The sequence below is a fragment of the Triticum aestivum genome, chromosome 7D (assembly GCF_018294505.1).
Source record: "Triticum aestivum cultivar Chinese Spring chromosome 7D, IWGSC CS RefSeq v2.1, whole genome shotgun sequence".
In the NCBI taxonomy this organism is placed as follows: domain Eukaryota; kingdom Viridiplantae; phylum Streptophyta; class Magnoliopsida; order Poales; family Poaceae; genus Triticum; species Triticum aestivum.
This window is the reverse complement of record NC_057814.1, coordinates 612,346,494-612,355,167: the sequence shown is the minus strand read 5'-3', so window position 1 is coordinate 612,355,167 and position 8,674 is coordinate 612,346,494. Positions and strand designations below refer to the sequence as shown.

Here is an 8,674-nt window from a genome sequence, read left to right as displayed (position 1 = left end):
TTTTTGGACTTCACATACTCGATAGGGAAATCTTCGATCTGGACCTTGGAGCCACTGTAGTGACGCGCCCAGGTTTCCTTCAAGTTGTTGATGAAAAACTCTGCGTGGGAGCGAAGCGAATCGTCATCTCCCGAACGGATTGAGTCGAGAACTTCGAAATGTTGCTTCGCCAAGTTGATGCAAATCGTGTAGTAGTGACCAGCTTTCTCGTGTGGGTCATTGGGAGAAAGCTCTTGAAACAACGCGAACATCACCTGCACATTTCCCAAAAAAAAGTGTCAAAAGTAAAAGAACCATAAGGACTAGTTAACAAAATAGGGAGGTACAACTAAAAGAACAGTTGTGTGACAATGGGTGAAGGGGTAATGGGATGCAACATGTTGATCATATGGTACAAGCAAAAAAGCAGTAGTGGGAAAAGGTTTCAACAACCAAAAAAGAAAGGGTGCATAAAAATTTCTTCAGTGTGAGCTTGAATTCACCATGCTTGGCGAACGCTTTACGAATTTGTTTGTGAGAGAAGTCGCCATAAAAAATCCTCCTGGTGATGGTTGTGCTCATAATGATCTTATCGGGATGGATGTCGACGTGGCTGTTGATGAAGCCAATACCCACGGAGATAACATTCTGGGATAGTCTGCCGGTAGGCATCAGGGACTCAGCAAGATCATCCATGTGAACAAATGTCTCATAGCAGTCGATGACCTTAGTTCTGTCCAAACATGAGCTAGAATAAATAAGCAATAAAAAAAGAGTGGTACACATGAAGAAGGGTCTGAACTAAAAAATTTGGGAGAAGAAGTGGAGGATGAGAAGCATCTTACTCTCTGATTGCATTCATATGCTTGATGTTGCTTTGTTCATTTCCAAAACGCCTAACAATATCGTAAAGTGCTTATTGTTGCTTTGTGGCCTTTATTGGAGGTTCAGAGTCCACTTTGGGGGGGGGGGGGGGGGGTTGCACAACACTTGCCTGCCGCATAGAACCTGGGGTGGCACTGCTGTGCACATCAACAGAAGCGGTAGCATGTACAATAGGTGTGCTAGAAGGGGCTTTTGCCTGCTTTTTTTCCTGAGGACCACATCCTGCTCCATCTTGCATAGCGCTTTGTCCATTGATGATGATATCTCCACAGGTGATCTTGCGTGTGGTAAACAAACATGTGAGGAAGGCAATTTGTAAACGGCCATACAGTTAATAGACAATAGATAACAAAATAGGGCAATGGACACACAGAGTAAAACATGCTGGAATTGCCAACAAAAAAATGTAAGTTGCCAACACACTAGTGATATGTGGATAATACCTTGAACAATAGGCTCGGCAAATTTGACAGCCTTTCTGCCATCAACAATTGGCTGCGCCATCATCTGGTCCGGCTGGGACGGGAATGCATATGACACTAGGATAGCATCAACTGGCTCGATTGGCTAGCTCAAATCAATTCCGAGGCTGAACGGTGGCGGCGTGAAAGCCATAGGGTGCCCGTCGCGCTCATTCTGCTTTTCAATCACACCAACAGACGCTGCCAATGGAGACAGATCAACAAAGATGTCCTTATCGACTGATCCGGCATCCGTCGTGTCCGGATTATCAATAAGCACCTTCTTGGTTGTCCCTTTTATAGGATGGTCAACTCTTGGAATGTAAGGGACACCCATATCCAGTGGGACATGTGTGTGCTTGAGCGTTGGATTGGGATGAATCTTTTCTTTGTGAGAGACTGTCGGTTCCTGAACCGTTCCACCTCCAAGTACGTTTGTCTGAACTGGATCGCAAGTCTTGCCCTGGGGGGCAGGCGGGAATAAGGTTGACGCAAGCATGTACCCTGTGTCCCGACCATGCACATTGCCTGACTGATCAACTTTGTTCCGAGGGCTGTTCCTAGTACCGACTGCCTGTTTTGCTGTTTTCTTGTCAGCTACGAGTGGAGCAGCTTTGGAAACAGTGTGCGGATGAGTGGTGCGATCATGCGGTCCAGCCTAATGTGCTTGTTGCGTGACTACCGGACCCTTGTTTTCCACAGCAGATGCGGCAGCCGTACTTGTGCAATCTTCACCTACTGAGCGAGGTTGCTCAGACGTCTCAACAGTAGTGTTTGGCACATGCACATTAGGCTGTTGCGTTTGGTGCGCAAGATCAGACACTGCTGGGCTTCCTTCGAGCCCCTGCCTCATGGATACCAATGCCGGCGGAACCTCCGCTGTTCTTTGGGAGATCAATTCATTAGAGCCCCCTGATCCTGCACCTTCATTGCTGGTCAACACGACAGCAACGGATGACAACAACTTAGCTAGTGCATCAGAACTAGTGACAGCAGGTGCTTTGACAAAGTCCACATTGTCAGATGAAGCAAGCTTAGCGTGCAAGCGCTCCAATGGGTTTTTTTCTTAGATTTAGCCATATGACCAGACTGATTGCTTCTCTTCTTTAGCCTGCATGTAAGTAAAGTAGTAAAATAGAAAGGTTGTAAGTTGCCATGCATGAAGGTCGTAAATAAAATTTGCTGTGGAGTAAAATGAAGGTTAACGGGCTGGAAACAGTGAAAAAATGTTGGTAGTACCAAAGAAGTTGAAAAGTTGCCATGTGGTTAATGATTTGTAAGTATGAATGAAAATAAGGTCAAGCAGAAAAAAATAGTGGACATGTTGTGGATCAGAAGATAGTAATAAAAACCCATTTCTGTCGGGGTTGAAGTTGCAACATGGCGGCTACCCCAAAGTTGGCACGTATGGTACAAGAAAATGTAGGGAAGTAAAGTTGCCACCTTAGCGGGTAGGAGGACAAAATGTGAGAGGTGACATAAATGTATAAGGTACAAACTTGCCATGTATGGACAACTAGAAGTTGCCATGTAATGTCTGTAAAATTAGCCATACAGAAACATAACACTTAATGTACGTATGCCGTAGTGCTAACCTTTTCCCTGCATCCCTCATGTCCTCAAGAACAACCGGATCTCCTGTGTTGGAGGACGCAAAGCAAGGAGATGAACGTGTAGCCGTATGAGCCTTGCATGCACGAGCAGAAGATCTGGAAGGCTGTTGGACAATTTTCTCTGTGGTCACTCTTCCACCAGCGGTTGCCTCCCTACAAGAAAAACAAAAAACATTAGTCGCCGAGGGAGAATGATGAAGCAGAAATAGGTAGAATAATAATAAATTATTTAAATTGCAAGAAACAATAATGAACACAAATTATACCTCTTTCTAGTAGCAATAGGGTCACTCTTTGTCCTTTTGGAAGCAACTTGAAGGTCCGCATCTTGTGCATCCCTATCCCTTTTGGAGGCTTCAGTACCAGAATGCCCGCCCAATCCCTGTCCAGTGGATGTTTTAGCACCTCCGCGATTGTGCTCAAATGACGTGTCATGCTCAGTGTCGTCCATTCTGTTCTCGCCATCATTAGGGGTGTCGTCTTGCTGGTCATCATCATCGTAGTCATTATGGTCAACTAATAAATCTTCATCGCTGGAGGGTACCTCTTGCGAATCATTGTGGTCGTATCTGCCACTAGATCCAGTTGGACGAGAGTGCCACCGCGAACAAAAGAACAAAACTGGTTGGCAACTTCTTCTCCGTCACCAGCCGACATTGCAGTCCAACGCCGTACAAGGTTGCTAAGGAGGTTGGTCATACCGGACACAAACTGTCCAACAAGATTCTCAACGTTACTTCGCGCCTGCATTTGGAAAACATGAAAATAATGGGAGAGAGACAAAACTGCTCAGCCAGGAGTATGGGCTATCTTGGAAAAATGATGCATCAGAAGTGTGGTACTTACAGTTAAAGGGCATGAAGCGTTTGTGTGACCATTCATCCATTTGTTGAAGTTTTCAGGCCCCCCAAAGAAGCTGTAATCAACGTTGTGTTCTCCCATAAACTGAAAAGAAAAAGAAAAGGTAGTAGGTTTGAAAAGTCTGTAAAAGATATCATTGAGACATGAAAAACTTCGGTTGGTACTTCAGTTTGAACTTGTGAGACACCATGAGTATGAGCAAAGAAAGTAAGAACAAACGACCCGGAACATTGGAAAAAATGACATTCTTTAATGTAGTAATGTATCCAGCCATGAGTGTCGAAGTGTAGTAGTGTGCATGATTGGAGCAATGAAGTTGGCATTGCTAGATACAATATGTGTTGCTAGTCATGATTAGGTGACATATAAGTAAAAGATGGATGCAAAGGAAAAAAGTGGCCAAGTTGGCGTGTACGATAAGTGAAAATAAGGAAAATAACAGTTGGAAAAGCAAATGGTTAGTAGGAAGTTGCCACATAGTTAGAATGTGAATGTGGGGATGGAAAAGTGCGGGTAAAAGTACTAGCCTGTAGCTTGCCAAACGTCCCATCGGGCTTCCTGTCCGCAGCGAGAACAGCCTTGATTGCGGCATCAGTCCAAGCACACGCAGCAAACTTGTGTGGTGGAGGCAGTCCGCCAACCGGGTTAAGGTTGACAGTGCTGATGTCAAGTTTATCGACATACATGAGCTGAAAAGAAAATGTGAAACATGCAGGTCAAGGCACTGGCACCAAAAAATAGCTTGCAGTGCGAAAAGGAGTAAGAAAACACTGTTGAGTGGGGGGGTGACTCAGAGTGGAAAAGTCAGATGGTTTCGCATGAAGTAAACTTGCCATCAGATGCAGCCGGCAGCCTTTGTTGTACATTTTATTGGATAGTGAAGTGTGAAGGAAACCAACTATGAACTTGCACCAGTTCATGTTGGCAACATTCCCTATCTGGTCCTGCGAGATAGAGAAAATGACAAAAAGAACAAGGAAAAAAAGCATAAACTGCAGCATTATGTTGGTAAAAAAAAGGAGAAAATGAACTTGAAAGCTACGAAATAAATGTATGATTAAGCAGGTAAGGTGCAATCGGGTACGGGACAAAAATTCATACCAAAACAGTAAAGCATCTGCTGCTGGGGCGTAACGATGTTGTGGGAGCAAAGACATTTGAGATCAAGTACATGAGCAACTTCCTCTTGAAATCATCGTCGCTTGTTTCCATCGCACCAAGCATATTTGCAAAAGAAGAGTTCGCCGGGAGGGACGTAAGCCCAGGGAACATTTCAGGAGAAAGACGTGCTTGCACTTTCGTATCAACCTTGTATGGGACATCCATGCCGCCATTGGGGACACCAAGTGTATTGAAAACAGATTCCTCATCTAATGGGATCCTACCACATCCTAGTATGACAAAGTCCCTCTTGTCCGGATGGTATAACCTCGCAAACCAGTCGCACATGGGGTTATTCAAGTTGGTGCACTGAATGTTCATCAACGCCTGCATCCCCATTTCCTTTGCAGCTTCTTTCTGGGCATCGTCGAAATCTTCATACAGTTCTGTTAGACATTCATGTGATCCCCTGTTGCGCGCGGCTTTCTTCTGTTCAACACATGTGCGAAATTTAAGTTAAAAAGGCGATAATATGAGCTTAGGGGTTGGCACCATCACAAACAAACATGTTTAAAATGGAGAGAGATAGAGTCATGTGGATTCTACATACCTTCTTTGCATTGCGATTAGCACCACCCACAACTTCAGCTCTGGGCGGCATGAAGTCATCATCGTTGGGGTCAGCGATGTTCCGAACCATGGTGCTGCAAAATGCCAAAAGAAGACGTGAGTGCAACCTGAGTGCTAACGAAGTTGCCATCCTAAAATGTGAACTAAGTAAGTGCACTAGAAGCTGACATCTGGGAAAATTGATGCACAACTAAAAGAGTGTTGCCATGTGGCTATCGGTCAAGTCACGTTGACAGTGCGCCAGGTGGACAGAAATGCCATCCAAAACAACTAGGACATCTATATATGTTGAGTAGGCAAAGTTGCCATCACTAGCATATCTCTATGAAAAATCAATGTAACGGGTATGAGAGCACTGTAGTTGCCATCCACACTATACTGGGAAAAGGTGGTAAGTTGCGATCCACTGATCTACAGTCAGCAGACATAAATTGTCATCGGAACATAGTTTACACGAGTTGCTCTGTCTGAAAGTCAGACATATCTATGTAATACAGTGTAGTTGCTAGCAGTGTGCACAAAGAATGTCAGAACTTGCCATTGGCATCAACGCGATCAACGCTAGCAATGAAGAAATCTCACATCTCATTGAGACATGATAAATTGTACTATCTATCTGTTGCAAAGCAACATCATCAGTCTGTAACAGTGGAAAAAAAGGTACCTTTGTAGTAAAAAAAACAGAGTGTACTCTGTTCTAAGCAGATGGAATTGCAGATTCTAGCATACAAACGTGCTGATGAAAAAGTTTGCACAGAAGTTGCCATCCTCGGTTTAGTAGACAAGATAACAAGTTGCCGTCCGCGGTCTAGTAGTCAAGCTAATAAGTTGCCATCCTGTAACACCCCGGTAGTTCAACTACAGTAACCTCACACTAATGGTGCCATGCCATCAAGTTTGACTAAGCCACATTGCTACCGGAGAAAAATCAAATTCAAATTCCGAAAACAACTCAAATTCTTATTTCTTCAAACTGTCAAGTAAAAATGTTCGATGGGTTGAAAATATTCACTAACTAATTTTCATGAATGGTTCAACATCATTTGAGATATTTAATTTCCCTTGGACATTAAAACAATTCCAAATCAGCTTTTTCTTATAATTTTCCATTTGTGAAAAATCCAAATCAATTCAAACTCCTCCCAAACTTTTTGTGGTAGTGCCAAATATTGTAATGTATTTATGTGGCCAAGTTCGACATTTTTATAAAGACCAATTGGCAGCTCAAAATATTGCAAACATATTCTGCAACAGAGTAAAAATTAAAATAAAAAGAAAAGGCCTAACTACTATGTGCTAATGGGCTCTAGTGCCATTATGCACTTTGGCCCGTCTAACAACATTGGCCCAGCCCACACCTCATCCCCAACCTTGCTACAGGAGGCGGGGGGGGGGGGGGGGGGGGATCGCGCCCCTGGTCCCGTGGCGGCCATCCCCGCCCCCTCCCTGTGGTTAAGAGGACGCCCTCGCCCTCCTCCCTCCCTTGCCGAACCCTAGCGCACCCCTTCCCTCTCCCCTCGCCAGATCCGGCCACTCCCAAACGCCTCCGTCGCCGCTGTTGCCGTCGACCTCGCGGCCACCGTCGCCCCCACGCCGAGCTGGGAGGTCCCGCGGATCCACTATCGTCTGCTTCCTCCTCCCCGTGCACGGGATCAAGCTGGGCCGGCCCCGAGCTCCGCTATCGACCTCGCCTTCAAGTCGGACCCGACGCCGTTCGTCTTCGATTCCGGCGCCGTCGAGCCCTCCCCGAGCCCACTTAGCACCTCTACAGGCTCGCAGTGAGCTTCTCCTCTGATTCTCCCTATTTTCCCCTTCGAATCCATCGTCGTAGACGTCGTCCCACGCGCGCGGCCGCTCACCATGGCCGGAACTCGTCCGCGTACGCTCGCTCATGTGCTCCTGCTGCTCGTGGCTGTGCTTCTATTGCTATTACCGCGTAGCTGCTGTTGGTGCTGCTGCCAAGTACTGCCGCTGCCGCTTGCTCGCCGTGCAGCCGTCCTGCTAGCCCCGCTGTGGCCGGCGCCTGTTCGCACGCCCCCGCTCGCCGCTGCGTGCTGCCGGCTGCTGCTGCGCCCGTGCGCCGTGCGCGCCTGCAACCTGCTGCTGATGCTGCTTGCTGCCGCTGCTGCCCGCCTCCGCTGGCGCCAGGGCCGTTTCGTGCGTGCGCGCCTTTCCCCGCGAGCTTGCTACTACTGCTCTTCGCTGCTGCGCTACACTACCACTGTTCGTTACTTACCTGCTGCTATACACTTAAGCTAGCCATGGCCAAGTGCCTCGGCGTGGCGTGTGTGAGCACAACCATGAGGCGTTGTGCCTCTGGCACTTGCCCCTTTTAATTAGTGGTAGGTTTAGTTTAGGAGTATTTTAGTACTAGTTTAGTCTATAGAGCAAATGGCATGTGGCCCTACTAGTTTAAATTAATTTAGGCAACAATCTACCTCTTGGCACTTACATGTGGGTCCCCTGTCAGGTTTGACTAGTCAAACTGTTGACTGGGTTGACCCAGTCTACGACATGTGGCCCCATTTGACCCTGTTGACCAGTCAATAGTTGACAGGTCAACTGCTGACTGGACACCCCCTTTACCCCACCACTCAGCCTCTGTGGCTAGCACATGCCTGGGTACACTTGCGAATTAAAATAAATGTGGAACTGTTTAAAACTTTGAAAAATCATATAAAATTATCGGTAGCTCGGATTAAAAAGTTCTATACATGAAAGTTGCTCAGAACGACGAGGCGAATCCGGACACACCATCCGTTCGTCTGTCACACATCCCTAACCTAGCGAACATGCAACCTTTCCCCCTCCGTTTCATCTGTCCGAAAATGCCAAACTTGGGGAAAACTTTCTCGGATGTTTCCTCCCTTTGTCGGTATCGCGTAGCACTGCGTTAGAACACCTCTAGCACCGCTTATTGTAATGTCATGCAACTGTGTGCCTTGTATTTACTGTTTCTTCCCCCTCTTCTTCTCCGATAGACCCCGGGACCACTGATGCCGCCCCTGTGATCGTCTACGTCGACGACGACCCTTCTTCCCTTTCATCAGAGCTTCCAGGCAAGCCCCCCTTTTGATCATCCCGATATCGCCCATTTCCTTTCTCTCATGCTTGCATTATATTTTGCTACTGTAATTGTTTGCT

The 8,674-nt window shown here is 46.5% G+C and overlaps 1 pseudogene; it reads right to left on the bottom strand.

Annotated features, from left to right (window-relative positions):
* Window positions 1-1,431: 1,431 nt before the first annotated feature.
* LOC123171417 (uncharacterized) lies at window positions 1,432-7,392 on the bottom strand (annotated as a pseudogene).
* Between the last annotated feature and the right edge of the window lie 1,282 nt (window positions 7,393-8,674).